The sequence below is a fragment of the Phyllobates terribilis genome, unplaced genomic scaffold (assembly GCF_046119375.1).
Source record: "Phyllobates terribilis strain yellow unplaced genomic scaffold, ASM4611937v1 Scaffold_3__8_contigs__length_932513732, whole genome shotgun sequence".
In the NCBI taxonomy this organism is placed as follows: Eukaryota; Metazoa; Chordata; class Amphibia; order Anura; family Dendrobatidae; genus Phyllobates; species Phyllobates terribilis.
Genome location: NW_027362763.1, coordinates 729419605 through 729437335, shown reverse-complemented (window position 1 = coordinate 729437335; position 17731 = coordinate 729419605). Strand labels below are relative to the sequence as shown.

At 40.7% G+C, this 17731-nt stretch overlaps 1 long non-coding RNA gene across 1 annotated transcript; it reads right to left on the bottom strand.

Moving 5' to 3' along the window:
• Positions 1-5146: 5146 nt before the first annotated feature.
• Positions 5147-7965, bottom strand: LOC141258313 (uncharacterized). The gene is made up of 3 exons (XR_012318283.1): positions 7852-7965; positions 6158-6255; positions 5147-5739 (listed from the first exon to the last, which is right to left on the bottom strand). It is a non-coding gene; the product is annotated as an uncharacterized lncRNA (long non-coding RNA).
• Between the last annotated feature and the right edge of the window lie 9766 nt (positions 7966-17731).

Below are 17731 nucleotides of genomic sequence, written 5' to 3'. Positions count from 1 at the left end.
GTCGTACCTTGTTACTGTGGCCCTGCTCCATGTGTCTTTAAATTCTTAGTGGGGTTTTTCCTAAAATTGGTCAGCCGTTGGACTCACTGAATACCCTATAACTGTATAGCAGACCCTCTCCTTTCTAATGGGAACATGTCGTACCTTATTACTGTGGCCCTGCTCCGTGTGTCTTTAAATTCTTAGTGGGGTTTTTCCCAAATTTTGGCAGCCCTTGCAGTCACAGCATGGGCATTACCACTATAGGAGACCCGCTCCTTTATAATGGGAACATTTTTTTTACTGAGACCCTCCTCTATGTCTCTTCAAAGGGGTATTGGATTGCGTCCAAATTTTTGGCAGCCCTTGCAGTCACTGGATACGCAATAACAGTATAGGAGACCCACTTGTTAATAATGGGAACAACAAAGCATAGCCGGCTGATGGCTCTCTAACAATAGCTACGGCCGACTGCTGGCCTTTTAAGAATAGTAAGGGCCGTCTGATGTCCCTGTAAAAATAGGCTTTATGACTTTCAGAGTCCCTCCATCATAAATAAAAAAGGATGTGTCTGATGATGTGTCACACACCACATTGCCAGATAAGGTTGTAAAATGTTAAAATGACATTTCCCGGTGAATGCATTTGTCTTAAAAAATAATGTAAAAAAAAAACATAACAATAGGATCTTTCTTTAGTATAAAAAACAGCATCACCAATTTAACCTCAATGTAATCACATTGTTCAGCTCATGCACCTCCTCCTCCATCTCCGAAATGATCACATCAGTCACAAGCTGACAGCACTGCAGCACTGCCTTGGCTAAGCGGCAACAGGCTGTGCTGAAGATAACATGCTTAATGCTTAATTGACAAACCCAGCGCTGCAGAGTTGTTGAAAGCTGTAACACAGCTGCCTGATCTGTGGCTCTCACCGCTGAACATACAGCCAGGCATGGTCGTGTGTGACAATGGGCAGAACCTGGTGACGGAGAAATGACAGCCGGGGTAGATACGATTTCCCTCTATGCCTGCCCTTTCACCGAGCTAAAGAATATGGCTGTGGTGAAATACAACTCCCACTGAGAAGCTGTTTCAGATTGAAAAACATTGTGCCCAAAAGAGGATTTGATTCTGAGGGTTCACCTTTCTCACCCGCTCAAGAGCCCCATAGCAGCTGCAAAGTTAGCGCTATCATGAATTCTCCTGAGGTAGAAGCCAAGGCACACCAGAGGATTCTCTGGTGGGACCGTCCAACCCTGCTGAGAAGCAGTCCTGGCTAAGAAAAGTGTGTGGGAAGGTTCCTGGACACTCTATGGCTGCTTTTTTACTGAGGAGGAAACACACGCAAACACGGGGAGAACATACAAAGTACTTGCAGATGTTGTCCTTGCTGGGATTTGAACCCAGGATCCCAGCGCTGCAAGGCTTCAGTGCTAGCCACTGATCCAATGTGCTGCCGTTCACCCTCTAATATCTAACAGGCTGGAGAAACTTGCACCTACTGCCACTCTATCTTCAGCTCCTTTGTGTGAAAATGTATTTGGGCAGCCACTCAGTCTACCAAATAAAATTCCTGAGAAGGAAATTGGGGATGGCTTCGCTACTGGCACTGGGGTCAGTGCTAATACCATGGCGTCGTACCATAGTTTGCTGGAAATATTCCAGGCTCGTAGGAGGCAAGCAAATTCCCACAGAAAAGTACCAGCAGTAATGTTCAGGCCACATTTCAAGTGCAAGCTGCTTTAGAAGACTTCCTGGGAGAAATGACATGCAGGGTAGGCACGGTTTCCCTCTATGCCAGTCCTTTCACCGAGCTAAATACAACTCTTAGCAAAAAAAGTTGTGGACTGGCTACGGACCGTCCCTGGCCACATTCACCTGTCCACGTGTTTGTGGTTAGGCGGTCCTTCCCAGAAAGTGCACTGGGGAGGGCACGGGTAATGTTGTGGGACCCGTGTTTGTGGAAGGCGGAGGCGATACCGGGAAATATAGTGGCGGCTGGGGACCGAGTATGGACACTCGGCCGCCGCCGGCATGAGGTTGTGAAAGGCTTCCGCCTCCACGAGCATAAAAGGCTACATTTCAAGTGTAAGCAGCTGTCAAAAATTTGGCAGTATAATACTGCAGCCTGTGGGTGGGTGGCTGGCTGGCTGCATACTTGCGCTTGCATTTCAAGGAATGGGGTAGGGACAACTGAATGCTGCAGTGGGACAAGGACGTGAACGGTGATTGTTTCAAGTCTGCAATGACAGGTGCATGGCGGGAGGGATCTTCGCATGCGCCAAGGATCACTTATGATGGGTTATGATGGGCACACTTTCAGGCACTGACCTGGGAGTCAGAGATGCTTCCAGAGGTCTTCCCCATGCTGTTCCCATGTCTTTTCAGCACTGTATGCATGTGTCTGATGATTTGTCACACACCACATGGCCAGATAAGGTTGTAAAATGTTAAAATGACATTTCCTGGTGAATGCATTTGTCTTGGTTGAAAGCAATTCAAAAGTGCAAAAATGCATCAAAAACGCTACGTGTGAACATAGCCCAAGTTGTGGAGGAGTATTTTTGTTTTTGGTTATTTATTATGCCTTATATACAAGTCATTACCCTGGAAAGGATGTTCCTTAACATATTTCCCAGGAAAATCCATTTTGGTTTTGTATGTTTTATTGTGAGTCCGTAAAAGTGGTTTAATACTCTGACAACGTTGCTGACAGCAGTGATCTGGGAGTCAGAGATGCTTCCAGGGGTCTTCCCCATGCTGTTCCCATGTCATTTGAGCACTGTTCTCATCGATTTGGGCACGTTTTAGGCCCTCTGCAGACTGCCGGGGGGAGACGCCTGAAAAATGCTCAAGTTTCCCATAGACTTGCATTGGGCTCGTTGCTTGGGTCGAGCACCCGAGTATTCCAATGGGCTCGACTCGAGCATCGAGCACCCGAGCATTTTAGTGCTCGCTCATCACTAGTTATCATGACAGCTGGGGGACAGCTGACGACCCCTGTGCCTATCATCCAACAAAGAGAAAGAGGTACACTATGTTTGCAGTGATCACCCAAGATACTAAAGATTCATTATAAATATATAAATTTTTATTTCATATCCACAATTGCTTTAGACACCCAAAACAAACCTAAAACACAAGTAAAAAGCTCAGTGGCATACGTCCCACTGATTATAGACCCATTCACTGTGCATTTCCTCCCTTTTCATAAGGAACATGATGATTTATATCTAAAGGTTGTCTCTGATGGTTAATGCGCTACAGTCACTGCAATCTGGTCATGCTCACAAAAACATCATTGTTGTATAAGAATTAACATCTATTGCACATGCCCTTAATACAATACATAGTTTGTTTAGACCACCTGTCTATATATCTGAGATCCTTTAGACTTGTCAAAAAGTTTTTTGACATCTATCGCACAAACCCTCACCCTGCTGCTGGTACAATTTCCCATGTGTTTGTGCCAAGAAAAACCTTTGCATTAATGTTAGCAGAAGGGAGGAAAACCTTGGCTTACTGCGTTGGGGTTAATCCTTTATCATCCTGTCAGTCAATGTCTGCTTGGTAAATAAATGCAGGATAATAAGGAAACAAGAAAATAGATGGAAAATGTATAATTCAATAACCCACTTGTTGCCAAACAAAGTCCAGTGGATGGGCGATTTTTGCCCGACGCGTGTTGCCACCCGTAGTGGCTTCATCAGGAGCTATGGGTTCATTTACAGCACTCTGTGATGTATATATACTAAATTTTGAAATAATTACCCTGGAAGCTGTGATTCCGATCATGGACGCCGTGCTCCAACACCGGAAATGCGATCTCTGCACCGGAAGTGCTCGCCTCACTCCCCAGCCATTGGCTGTATCCGGAGGCCGCACCTGCAAGTGCGCAGCACTCTGTCCGTAACTACCAAACCTGCACATGCGCAGTGGGGAGCAATGCGCTTCCTCTCTCCATGGAAACCACCAACTCCCTTGGTGATTTTGAAGTGCATGCTGCATCTGTCATCTTACACCGCCCATGTCTCAGAGCAATATCTCCATACGTAGCATGAAGCTTAAATGCCTTTAGGAAGCACATATTCATCCCAGAGTTCAAACCCAAACTTCATCAGGGGCTATGGGTTCACTTACAGCACTCTGTGATGTATATATACTAAATTTTAAAATAATTACCCCGGAAACAGCTGTGATTCCTATCATGGACGCCGCGCTCCAACACCGGAATTGCCTATCATCACAGAGCTCCTTTGAAACCCTGCCTGTGGCTTCGCTTCAAAGGAGACCATGATTTTTGCTATATGCAGCAATGCTGTGGCATCGCTGTATATAGCACAAGCGATTGGACGATCGCAGCTAAGGGGGCTAACAATAACAGTGAAAAGTACAAAAAAAAGTTTTCAAAAATATGAAAAAAATTTACAAAAAGTAAAAGTTCAAATCACCCACCTTTTCCCCCATTGAAAATAAAGATATATAAAAAAAAAAATACACATATGTGGTATGGCTGCATTCAGAAAAGTCTGATCTATCAAAATATAACAACAATTAACCGATAAGTAAACGCCGAAACCGAAAAAAATTTAAGAACGCCAAAATCAAAAAGTCACAACTATCCTAGATATGTATTAATAAAAACATTGTCTCACCCCGTAAAAAATAAACCATTACACAGCTCCATCGACTGAAAAATAAAAATGTTACAGGTCTCAGAAAACGGCGACACAAAACAAAAAAAAATTTTTTGGACAACTTCAGGGTATTTTTTCGCCACTAAAATAATAACAAAAAACTGGACATGTTGGGTATTGCCGTAATCGCATTGATAAGGATAATCATATTGCAAGGTCATTTTTAACACAAAATGTACACTGTAAAAACAATTCCCCCAAAAAATGTCAGAATTGCTGGGTTTTTTCACAATTTCATCGCATTTGGAATTTTTTTTCCCATTTTCCAGTATACTGTGGTAAAATGAATGGTGTCGTTCAAAAGTACAACTCATCCCGCAAAAAACAAATTCTCATATGTTTACGTGGACAGAAAATTAAACGAGTTATTTCTCTGGGAAGAAGGGGAGGAAAATATGGAAACACACAGACGGAAATTGTCCACAGCGCGAAGGGGTTGAAAAAATAAAGAAATAGAAGATTGGTGAGTGTCATTCTTTATTTCTAAACAAAGGAATGTGTTATTAACTATAATCATATCACGTAGTACCGCCATTATTTGAGAGTATGGTCCCCAATCTTTCCTAGCTCCTGAGCAATCATATCATGTTTTACCCCCATTGTCTGAAAGTGTGGCCCTGACCTTCTCTAGTACCAGGGCAAGAATTACCTGGGGGTAATGCTGTGGTTTTCCAAATTTTGATCTGAAAAACTAGCAGCGTACCGCGTGGTGTATTACATAGAAGACCAAGTGAGTACCCAACTTTCAAATATTCTTTGGAGACTCAAAATAGTTGTATAAGGGCTCATGCATTACAGGCTGCTACATGGTAAAATAAGACAGCCATAGACCTCTGCGAGACTTTACTGTTGATCCTTATGGCTTCGATTTCATAAGTTGTTTTTTTTTGGTCAAATTTATACAAAATGTAACATAAAAAAATATGTTCCATTGTATTCTAGGGTGCAATATCTCCGTAATATGGCACTGTAGAGTGAACCTCATATAGCGGTATATTTTTGTCGTATTGAGCCATAGAGACTTCTTGTGCTTCCTTCTAGGATCTCTGCACCATCTGCATCTAAAACAAGAAAAAGTTGTTCATGAATTAATTTCAATAAGGTTCACTTTCATCTTTGTGAACTGCAAGGGGGTCCAATTTAGTGGTCTCCTAATAAAAACACTTATAAGTAAGAATCAGTTACACAGAATTCTGAGCAAACCTAACAGAAGAGGAGAATTCTAAGATTTATATATTTTCTGATGAATTCTGTCTCGGGGTAAATGCTCCCGATGGTCGATGTATACCATGATTCAGATGGGTTCAATCAAAGTAATCTACAGACATTTACTTGATAAACTTTGATACCTAAAAATCTTCAGGTATCAAAGTTTATCAAGTAAATGTAGATTACTTTGATTTCATTGTACAGATTTTCTTGACAAAATATCTGCTCTAGTGTAGCTATAGCGTGCTTCAGCGAAAATTGTGGACTCACCTGGATTCACCTTTCTTTCGGGAAACGTCTGTAAATCCTGTCTTCTTCACCAGCAAATTGATACATTTCGGCCGAGTGACGTTTTCCTATATCTAGGTCTGTGAAATTACAAAAGAGGTTTTTAACAGCATTTTTTACACTTCTTGTTATTGTAAATGACTTTAAGTACATGCTTGGTGGATGACGGAAATTTTCAATTTTGGGATTTGTTGGTTCTCTAAGAAGCTAAGAAATGCGCAAGTCAAGAAGTGCACTACAAAGCATTGAAGCATGGATGGTTATCAGTAATGGTTATACTTATATGACCCATAAAGAATTTTCTGCCTGGTCTTCCAAAACAGATAAACTCTGGTGGAAGAACTGGATGTTGTGAGCTACTGTATATCTCATATCTTGGATGAAATTTGCACAGCCAGCTGTCTTCCTTCGATTTACTATGACCTCTTATGCAAATAAACTATAATCTGTTATTTTTGTTTTCATCATCAGATTTCCTGCTCAAAGTTCACAAATTCCTTAAACAAACTATTTTAGAACTATGAATCAAAATGCTGTTATATAACATGGATCATGTGTCTCATGGACTGTAGTGAAGTTTTATCTCTGAGACCCTGCAGTCTCCCATTCTGCATTATGTTCTGCATTCTTGGCTGTAAAACACATTGCGATCTCAAAAATTTAAAAACAAATAGATTTTTTCCAAGAAAAACACCAAGGGGGAATTTTTCAAGAGTTTTGCACCAGTTTTTTTTGTCATCACAATGTCACACATTTTGGCAAACATTTTTTTTGGACAACAATTTGCTACTTTTTTTTTCGTTTTACACCACTTTTGCCAATTGCCAATAAATGTGTGTAGTCTGGGTGTGGTTAGCTATGATTTGCAGCAAACACAAAAAATTAATGTGCCCAGATGATAAGCAATTCAATATACCTAAACAATGTAAAATTACACTCATTAAAAAGTCTCTTATGGAGCAGGTCAGGGATAGACATACCATTGGTGCCATCTGTGCAGCCGCACAGGAGCCCAAGAGTTAAAGGGGTTGTCCACTACTAGGACAACCCCTTCTTGAACTAAATGTTTGGCCCCGATAAAATAAAAAAAAACTATATTTTACAGGGATATCATAAGATAGATGCCTCCATTGAAACCACTATGTACTCTTGACAAAGCCGAAAGGGCGAAACCCTGGGTCAGACAAGATATATGAGAACATATTGCATATGTTTTGAGCCGTCCATCCAACGACCAGATTTATAAATTGCAAAAAAAATTCACAAGGATTTGGTGTAAAAAAAAAAGTGAAAAATTAATTCTAAACTGAAGTGTTACTTGTGTTCTAAAGATGCGCCAATTTTTTTAAACATCATGCCACACTAGGCGCAAATTACAGCAACACAGGCAAAACTTACTGATAAAATACTCTCATGGAAAATTCTCCACTAGGTGTCCGCTCAGTGCCCTCTTCCACTTTTGGCCCATCATTACCTTGTCACTGGCCAAGTGGGCGGATACATTTAGCTGATTGGCAGTTGTTTAACAGTTGCAGTCAGCTTGTGTTAATGGGCCAATATTGCTAAAATTTACAGGGTCTCTTATTAGAGGTGATTAATGCATACTATGATGGCCCGTGCTGCATTTATTAGATGCTATTACCATGCAGCAGAGACACCTCTCTATATAACCTTACCTCCCAATCATCCATTCTCAGCTATACCGGAGACTCTTCACACCCATTCTTCTACCATGGGAATGGTTCATTGTTGACTCAGCTGGCTGACGCTGACTTTGAACTCCCCTACTTGGCCCCTCTAGCAAAATATTCTTCATCCTTACTGTGTGCTTTGAGTTTTTTTATTTTTCTTCTGCTGCTAAGAAACTTGTAGCGACTGTGGTCATGTAGGGAAAAGACAAATCCACTGTCTTATCGAGCATAAACAAGTCACGATGTACAGTACAGTAAGTTACCACAACAAATGAATAACCTTCCTATGTTTATGACGGAGTAAAAAAAAAAATGGACGTGACAAGAATTTTTTTTTTTTTATAAAAGTTTGAAAACTGATAGAAGTGTAAAGAGTTAAAAAGAAAAAAAGATGAATTTTTAAATTAAAATTCTAGGAAAATAGCGTTACATAGGAATGTATAATATTATACAGAGTAAAGGTCAGATCATGGAGTTGCTGAAATGTTTCCCACATTAGTTCAGCCAGAGATGTTTCATTCCTCCAGTTCCTCTTTGTAAGGGTCATTGATCTTGTATACGCTCACGTAGTTTTAAGTTACGATCACATGTCGCAGTGGAGTGGCACAGAGCATCACCTGAAAAGTCTGCATGTTAATATTTATGGATTTGCTGTATTTTATTGGCAGTCATGTTTTTTTAAAGAAACCTCTGAAAATTTCTGATAGAGCTGCCTGTATGGAAAACCTCATTACGGTTCCGAATCCTAATGTAAAAATGCAATAAGTCCACTTGCACTTTAATAATACACGTTCAGTGCAAATCTTAGTTATTATTTGAGACAGTGGAAGAAAACCAATGCCATGTGGATGCAAGAAAGCTTGGCTTCGGAATGTGTTGACTATATCGACCTATCATTATATGAACCCAAGACCACTAATTTTTCCCATCCCTTCCGCGTGACGTTGGATGTAATGGCCACAGCAGTCTCCTTTTATTAAAATAAAAATAATGTACAACATTAAATGCAAATCAGTATTCATATATAGCATAGCAACCAGAAAGGAGGGGGGTCTTGGAGGTTCAATGACACATTTTTTTACCCCAACAACAGCTCCTCCCCAGCCGTACCGCACCAGCTCGAGGGCACCCCAGCTGAGTATTGCCCACACCAAATGTTCTGTTGAAACCTGAGCTTAGTAGGGACCTGTTTACCAGTTCTGTAAGAACGTTACACCACATGGGGGTCACCCATCCCTGCTCTGGGCTCCCCCATTCTTCCGTGCAATCAACCTCCTTCAAAGACCCCCTTTTTGCCAACTGTTGCAACAAGGTGAACAAACCCCACCTGACAACCATGGCAACCTAAGATTCTTAAATAGGGTGGGCAGGTGGGATGGTCTGGACATAAAGACCACCAACAGAAGAGGGACGCCCCTTGGTGACCCTTTCTTTTGTACTCCACAATTGGATCCCACCTGCCGACAAATCATGTAAGCCTTACAACCTCCTAATACTTGCTCTCCTTCCCCAACGTTCCTGGCCTATCAAGTTCAAGTTTTTCTCCATGTGCAGCTCATTTACCCGGCAGAGTGTGAAACCCTTGAAGTGGATTGAAATAGTGGATACGAAACAGAGGAGAGGGAAGCTGCGGCAGGATCTCTCCCTCAGCATTTTTGTGCTGCGAGAGGGGAGAGGGAGGAATTGGATCATGCTACAATCTCTGCCTCAGCCTCTGTTTCCAACTAAATGTTGGGGCAAAAGGGTTGTGCACTCCGCAGGACAGAAAGTTCGACATCCCTCAGGATGAAGTTCATTCTGGTTATGTCCATTTGAGATACTTTCTTGATGTTTCCTATTGGCAGAGAAAAATTTGCATTGTTATTGTTTTGCACATGTAATGATGGTGTGTACTTGGTGCATGTGGGTTGTACAGGGCGGTGTGGTTTGGACCTGTTACCATTACATTTTTACTGCTACTAAGTTAACCTGAATGACAATCACAAAGTGTGGCTGCACAGGTATTGTGCTGTATGTGGCTGTGCTGGAGACACTATATTAGGAAGGGATTGGCACCAAATGCTGATGGGACAATTGCCAGAGGTAGGAGCGTCAACAGAAGTGGCACAGTTGAGAACAGAGTCTACAAGTGTAGTACTATTTTATCGAATTGCGTCCCAAACTGCAAACAGTAAGAAATGAAAATGGTTGTGCTGAGTGCCCACTGGAAGAAGAAGACATAAGAGACAAATGAACATTATATATTCGCAGGATGAAAGCACAATAGATAGAAAGGTCCAAGTAGGTAAATGAAGAGTTGCTTCACTTATGATAGAAATCTTTGAGTAGTTGCCCAGCAAGTGGCCAGTTGGGGACCCGCAGCGACACAGTTAAGACTGTGTTTGTGCGACTGAGTCTGGACTATTGTCGAGAATAGGCAGTGAATTTGTAGACCTGAGGAGTATGAAGGGAGAACGCCAATAGTAACCATAGTCTAGTGAGAAATACATGGGGTCAAATAAAGGTACAACTGAGGAGCACCGGTTATTTGAAAGAGACTGAGGGCCAGGTAATGTAGTGCTACCAGACTAAAGTCCAAACGTCTGGTTAAAAGCCCTGAGACGGAGCAAGAAAATGTAAACACATACAAGTCCAGTAAACAAGGAGCTATCAACACATTTTGGACCTTACATCAATCCTTAGTCATGCCATGACTATGGACTAATGTAAGGTCTGAAACTCGTCAGCTGCACTATTGGGGCTCTGAGTGTGAATTTCAATAATTTTAGAATAGTACTGAATGTTTATCCACAGCTCATTGGATTCTCGACTTTTGTACATTTCCAAGTTTCCAAGCCCCAGATTTCCTCTGTGGAATCAACCCACAGGCCCATGAAACCAAAAACTAACGCCATTACTATTATATTTGCCTGGCAATGAACTTTCCTAAAACATGAGACTGGTATTATGTCACAAGATAACTGGTTGTGTTAAAGGGACTGTACCTTTTCTGAGAACCACTAAGCGGCTGTCACAGCTCCACCTGGATCTGCTCCTTTGCCGTCTGCTTCTGTCACCAGGTGCTGCCATATTCACTCTGTGGGCAGAGTTGATGATGGAGGAAACTTCACGACCAGAAGCTCTTGGTGGTGCAGATCCTTTCCAGCTAGAGATACTAATGTTTCTGGGACTTGTCTGCCAGTATGAGTGTGTGCTGTTCAACAGGAGTAATCAGCTCCCTGCTGTGGCCAGCGGGAGAGCTCCACATCCTACTTCAACTCCTACCATACTTCTGAGAGTGCCAGTTATAGTTTGTACTTGCTCTTTTTGATTCCTATTTCTTACCTCAGCCTGTGTTTTTATGCTATCCTTCTGCCTGACGATTCTGTTACTCTTCCTGACCTCCTGTATAGAAGCCGCTTTCTGACCACCCTCTGCCAGCTCGCTACATCGGCCAGCAGCCACTCCATGTACCCAACCCAGGAGCCCATACGTAATTCAAGGTCACTATTCAGGCATTAAAAAGTGAAGGCCAGGGGATCCCTTGAGATCTACTATACAGAGTGACTAGCTCAAAGTCTGTTTGTGGAAGCCCTATTAAGAGCTGCTAGCTTTCTACTGGCAGTGTCCCTGACAGCTGTCAACTGAGTGAATCCCTGAGTGCTGAGTGCTTCCCTCTAGAAAAGTGAAGATATCTGTGTCTGCTGCTTTTCCTTGCTGCATAACCCTCAGTTGAAAAATCATGGGAAAGGAAAGGTCTCTGCCACATAAGACATTAATACTATACGTGGTACATGGTAAGATGGAGCACAGAATTAACAGATTTTGCATTGGCCCAGAAGCTTCAAATTGCATCTCCTGTTAAAAGGGGATTGTGATTTTTCTTTGGTTTATTATAAGTATATTACAGACCAATTTGACCCCAATGAGAACTAGTGAAGCTATCATCCAAGTATTCGACTGAATGAAATGTGGTGTTATGAGTGAAATAACAAGGACCATACTTAGTGAGAAGGTGCGGAGCTGACAGAATTCAGCCCTTGTACAGGAAACAGCAGATGTTGCTGCATAGACTGGGATATATTTTATGTTCTGCTTCTTGGTCGCCTGCAGCTCTGTCTCTCAACGTGTCATTGGCAAGGAACATAAGGATTGACAGTCTGCTCCTATTTTACCAAATTAATTTTTATTATTCTTACTTTGTCAGGAGTATTTACGTCTTCACTTATTATAGAGCATGAATGTCAAAAGTGATCTGACCCTTATGTGGAGAATGACTATACATTTAAAGACACAAACACTCAGTTTGCATCTGATTATCAGTGTGCAGTTCTGGAGACAGATGAAAAACTATTAAATTAATATCTGTGCATCTCTGTGATCACTTCCTTACAATACAATAAGAGATGTTAATAGTCACATTTCTGTACATTGCTGTAGTATACTTTGGTGATATATAAGCAACACAAAATTATAAAACGAATGGCTGCTTTGGGTTCATATGTGATGGCCAACTGTTCGCTCCACCTTATTAGGTTCTTTGGTGCAAGAATTAATGGTAACAGTCATGGGCGGCATGTATCCTTGTGCCATGGGGACCCCAAAAAAACACTCTGCCCTGGCCAAGGTATTTAGATACAGAGATAACAACAAGAATTCGTCTGAGAATTAACTAAGGTGTATGGGCAACTTTAGGTTCTTCCTCCAAGGATGACATGAAAATCCCATCCAAATAGTCCAATCCATGTATCTCATATCAAAACGTTGTAAGCAAAGGATTTGTTCTGTGACCTTGTAAAAGAAAAGATGCTCAGCGCCAAAAAAAAGACCAAAATATATTTTGTTTGACCACCGGTGAAGGTACCTTCATAGGACTCTGGTATCAGTGGGAGATCAGAATGGGTATCTATTAATGTGTGGATGGACAAGGGTGTCTTTATATAAAAGTGAGCAGTGTATTTAAAGAGACAAAAAACAAACTAGAAAATAAAAAAAATTCTAGTAGCACCCACCATGATACCTTCGTTGATCCTGGTCTATCTCATCTTATTATAGAAAAGAGAGTAACATCATATTCAGAAAAAGAGTGCTTATGTTCTGAAGAAATCCCCAATTTGCCTTATACTCCTCCCATCTCTTTTGCTAGTACAGCTCAAACAATTATTTATTATTATTATTATGTAAAGGCCTTTGGCTCGATCTCGAGCGATTTGATAGATGAACGATCTGTAGGAAGATCGATCTTGTGCAAGCCTATATAGATCCACCTTCTCCCCGTGACAACTAAGTTTGTATATCGACAGCTGTAATTATTGCATTATAAAATGTATACACGTGCTAACATGGGTATTCTACCCCTGAGGAAGCCTCCTGGCGGGTGGCGATACGCGTGGGGCTCATCCTCATCTCTGTTTTTGCTCCATTTATTTAGGACTGCATTATGATCGTTACCCATCTGTCTAAGGTTTATATACTAGAAGATAGGTTGTTGTTTATATCATATAACATTTTACTATGAAATTCTATTTGTTTGTCTTGACCCACCATGGTCTTTAATGTTGGTATATGAGCACATTGGGGATTGTGTAAAGAAATACATTTATTAACTTATTATTTTCCTTTGGTGTTTATTTAATAACTGCCTGTCTTCAGTGAAACCATGATGAGCTGTTAGATATATTATATATTATTGCAATACTCTATTTCTTCATAGTCCTTATTTATATGTTGAGGAGCAGATGAGGAAAGGTGATTGCTATTACTCTTGAACACCTTCATAAGAAGTTGGAACCCTTTGGTTTTAAATGTTTTTAATTGATTGTGTCTATATGTAGTTAATACAATTATTAGGATTGCTGCTTCCAATAGGTGGCGCTATAGAGTTCAAGTCCTCTTTTTCTCTGAAGAGGCAATTTGCATATACAATTATTAGGTGATCCCAAATTATTTCTGCATCCTATTTTTCTTGTTTTTTTTAACAGGGTCTTCTACAATGTTATCAAACAATAGGTCTGATTTAAAAAAAGAAATCAAATCTGTGGCTTAGGCTGGCCATACACATTAGATGTCTGTTGGCCAATCGATGCTTCAGCCGATTGTTCATCCAACAACCGTTTCAGCCGTTTTCCCATACACAGGGGCCGAGCGCTCCTGTGTTCTCCATGAGAAAGCCTCCGAGTGACATGTCAGCCGGCAGCTTATCTCTGGGAGAACAATGTGTCCAAAATCGGACATGTCTAATCGACATCTTTCTCGACCATCCATCGGCCGGCGCCTCCCAAAGACATTAGATCGTCAGCCTAACCTTTCGATATTAGCAGTTTCAGTAGTCTAATGTGCATGGGGGACTTTAGGCACGTTTGTCCTTGTTTTAAACCTACTATAACCTGTTTCATTGTAAGATCCATTGTCCTATCTGAAATCAATAAAAAAAAAAGTAAGCCCACCCTTCCATATTAAGCTCTACCCACTACATTAAGGAGGCTCAGAAAAACATGGACTATAGGGTAGATCTCTACAAAATTTGTTTCAGTGTGTTTTAGACAGTTGCACAGAAATGAGAAATGCTTTCTCGCTTTTTTTCTTTCCCATTTATGTCTAGCGCCCCTTTAACGTTACAAATGGCGGCATTAAACTTGACATTGAAAGTTGTCCATTAGTTTATCTTTTTTTTTTAATAAAAGTTGCTCTACTATTCTTTCACAGCCATTTATATTCAGGACAGTGATTTGTTAACCTATTTTCCCGGGTGACAATGATATTCCTTTTATTAGTTTGCTAAGAATCAAACATGTTTTCTGCTGCTCTGCAAATCTCTGACAGCTACTAGAAAAATACAAAACACAAGAAGCTTCCTAACTGAATAAAAAGGTGATGAAAGTCTAGAGATCCCCAGAGGTGAATGTATTTTATTTGTTTCTTGGTATATATATATATATATATATATATATATATATATATATATATATATATATATATATATATATATAGATAGCACTGGTACAGAACAGAGCGCAGTGCACAGAAGACCCTGCATGACCTGGGCAAGAGAGCGACATACGAGACAGGGACACCTTTTAGAGTTAACCAGTCTTTGAAAACTTGAGGACAGTTCCTTGGTTAAACTCAACTTTTTTTTTCCTCAGTTCAATAAATAATTCATTAGGTTGGTGATGTGTTCTGATGAATGCTTTTAGCGTGTCACTGAGATTCAATACATTATTGTGACTCAAGAACAACCCTTAGTATACTGAAAACAACATTGCCATTATTGGACGGCCACATATAGACTCATATAGCAGAAACATCTCCTGACAGAGTATTGCAAAATCATGTTTTTCTTTTACAAAACTATTTAGCCTTTATCACTTTTCTAGAGATATGTCAACCAAGAATCAATGAGGGACCCCCTGTATGTAGTGGTGCAGCTAGAGTCCCATGGGACCCAGGGCGATATCTGGACCTGAGTCGCCGCCCATATCACCACACACACATATACAAATATGTAATGTTCATGTGGCTTAGTGGGTTAAAGCGACTGTCTCCTCCTTGGTCAGACCTCATCTGGAATACTGTGTCCAGTTCTGGGCACATTTTAAAAAAGACATCGAAAAACTGGAGCAAGTTCAGAGAAGAGCTACCAGGATAGTGAGCGAACTGCGAACTATGTCCTACGAGGAATGGTTAAAGGATCTGGGAATGTTTACCTTGCAAAAAGGAAGACTGAGAGGAGACTTAATAGCTGTCTACAAATATCTGAAAGGATGTCACAGTGGAGAGGGATCATCCTTATTCTCATTTGCACATGGAAACACGAGAAGCAATGGAATGAAACTAAAAGAGAGAAGATACAGATTAGATATTAGAAAAAAACCTTTTGACAGTGAGGGTGATCAATGAGCGGAACAGGCGGCCACGAGAGGTGGTGTGGTCTCCTTCAATGGAAGTCTTCATACAGAGGCTGGACAGACATCTGTCTGAGATGATTTAGTGAATCCTGCATTGAGCAGGGGGTTGGATACGACGACCCTGGACGTCCCTTCAAAACTCTAACATTCTATGATTCTAAATACCAAAAACATATACATCTCTGACAAATTGTAAATTCTACAATAGCTCAGAAACCAGCGAATCCTCCAGCGCACAGTGCGGGCCTGGGGGATTTAAAAGTCTGCAGTCATACAGAGTAACTGCAGACTTATCATTTCAGACCGGACAGTATAGTCCTCCATACAGAATAATGGACCCCATATATTGCTCCATACAGTATTTTTGGGCACCACATAGTCCTCCATACAGTATTATGGGCCCTATATATTACTCCATACAGCATAATGGCCCAATATATTGCTCCATACAGTATAATGGCCCCAAATATTGCTCCATACAGTATAATAGCCCCATATATTGCTCTATACTGTATAATGGCCGCAAATATTGCTCCATACAGTATATAATGACTCCATATATAAGTCCAAACAGTATAATGGCCCCATAAATTGCTCCATACAGTATATAATGGCCCCATATATAGCTCCATACAGTATAATGGTCCTATATATTGCTCCATACAGTATATAATGGCCCCGTATATGGCTCCATACAGTATAATGGCCCCATATATTGCTCCATACAGTATATAATGGCCCAATATATAGCTCCATACAGTATAATGGTCCCATATATTGCTCCATACTGTATAATGGCCCTAAATATTTCTTCATACTGTATAATGTCCCCAGATATTATTCCATACAGTATAATGACCCCATATATAGGTCCATACAGTATATAATGGCCCCATATATTGTTCCATACAGTATAATGGCCCCATATATTGCTCCATACTGTATAATGGCCCCAAATAGTGCACCATACAGTATATAATGGTCGTAAATATTGCTCCATACAGTATATAATGGCTCCATATAATGCTCCATACAGTATGGGCCCAATATAATGCTCCCTACACAAAAATAAATAAGTCCTCAGATGCACCTCCAGTTGGAAATAATACCGACCCCAATGGGCTCTCTTCGCCTGATCGCTACGCCACTCTCTGTATGGTGTGCTACATGAAAATAGGTCAACTAATCAGTGATCTTACATGACATCCTGGACGGGTGCGGAAATACCCCCACATATCAACTCTTGCAATTCTTTCTCAGACTCAGTAAACTCACTGAGAGGTGCTAAAACCTAAAATAGCTCACGCTCCTTTAGAGAACACTTTCAAAGCCCATATAATGACTGCAAATCACATAGGTTAGCCCTACTGTAAATTTCCTCTCTTGAATTTTTAATTATTTTTCATCTTAACAGTTTTATAGTTGTGTGTTGATTACCATCATAGTGGTCAGTCTACCCCTCTGCGGGTTCTATTTCTACTTTTCAGTTGTCTCTGAGCTACTGGGTTGAGATTAGCTACTATTATGTCTCCCATAGCACACACAGACATGAGAGCTTTCTGCTCTCAAGTTTCTATGCTATACATCTTCAGATGCAGAATTAGCATGTAGGACATTTTACATCGATACTAAGCAGCGTAGCTGTGTATCCAGCTCTGGGGTGAGATAAAACAATTACAAGAAAGCCACAGCACAGTATCTGTGTCTTTCTGCTTCTTTCCCTCTTTTTTTTAATTTGTTTTAATGAAAGAGTAAAAACACAAGATTTATACATACATATAAACATGTACTAAAACCTTCTATCCGTCCATTATAAAGCTTCTGTTTTCCATGCCAGGACTAATGTTTCTATGAGGAATATATGAGAACGGTGAGGCCACTTTTCTTCAGTAACGATCCTGAATAAATAAGTCAATGGTTCTTTAGGAACCGTCACATCTATTATTGTAGACAGTAAATCTGTGTAGCCTCACAGGAGT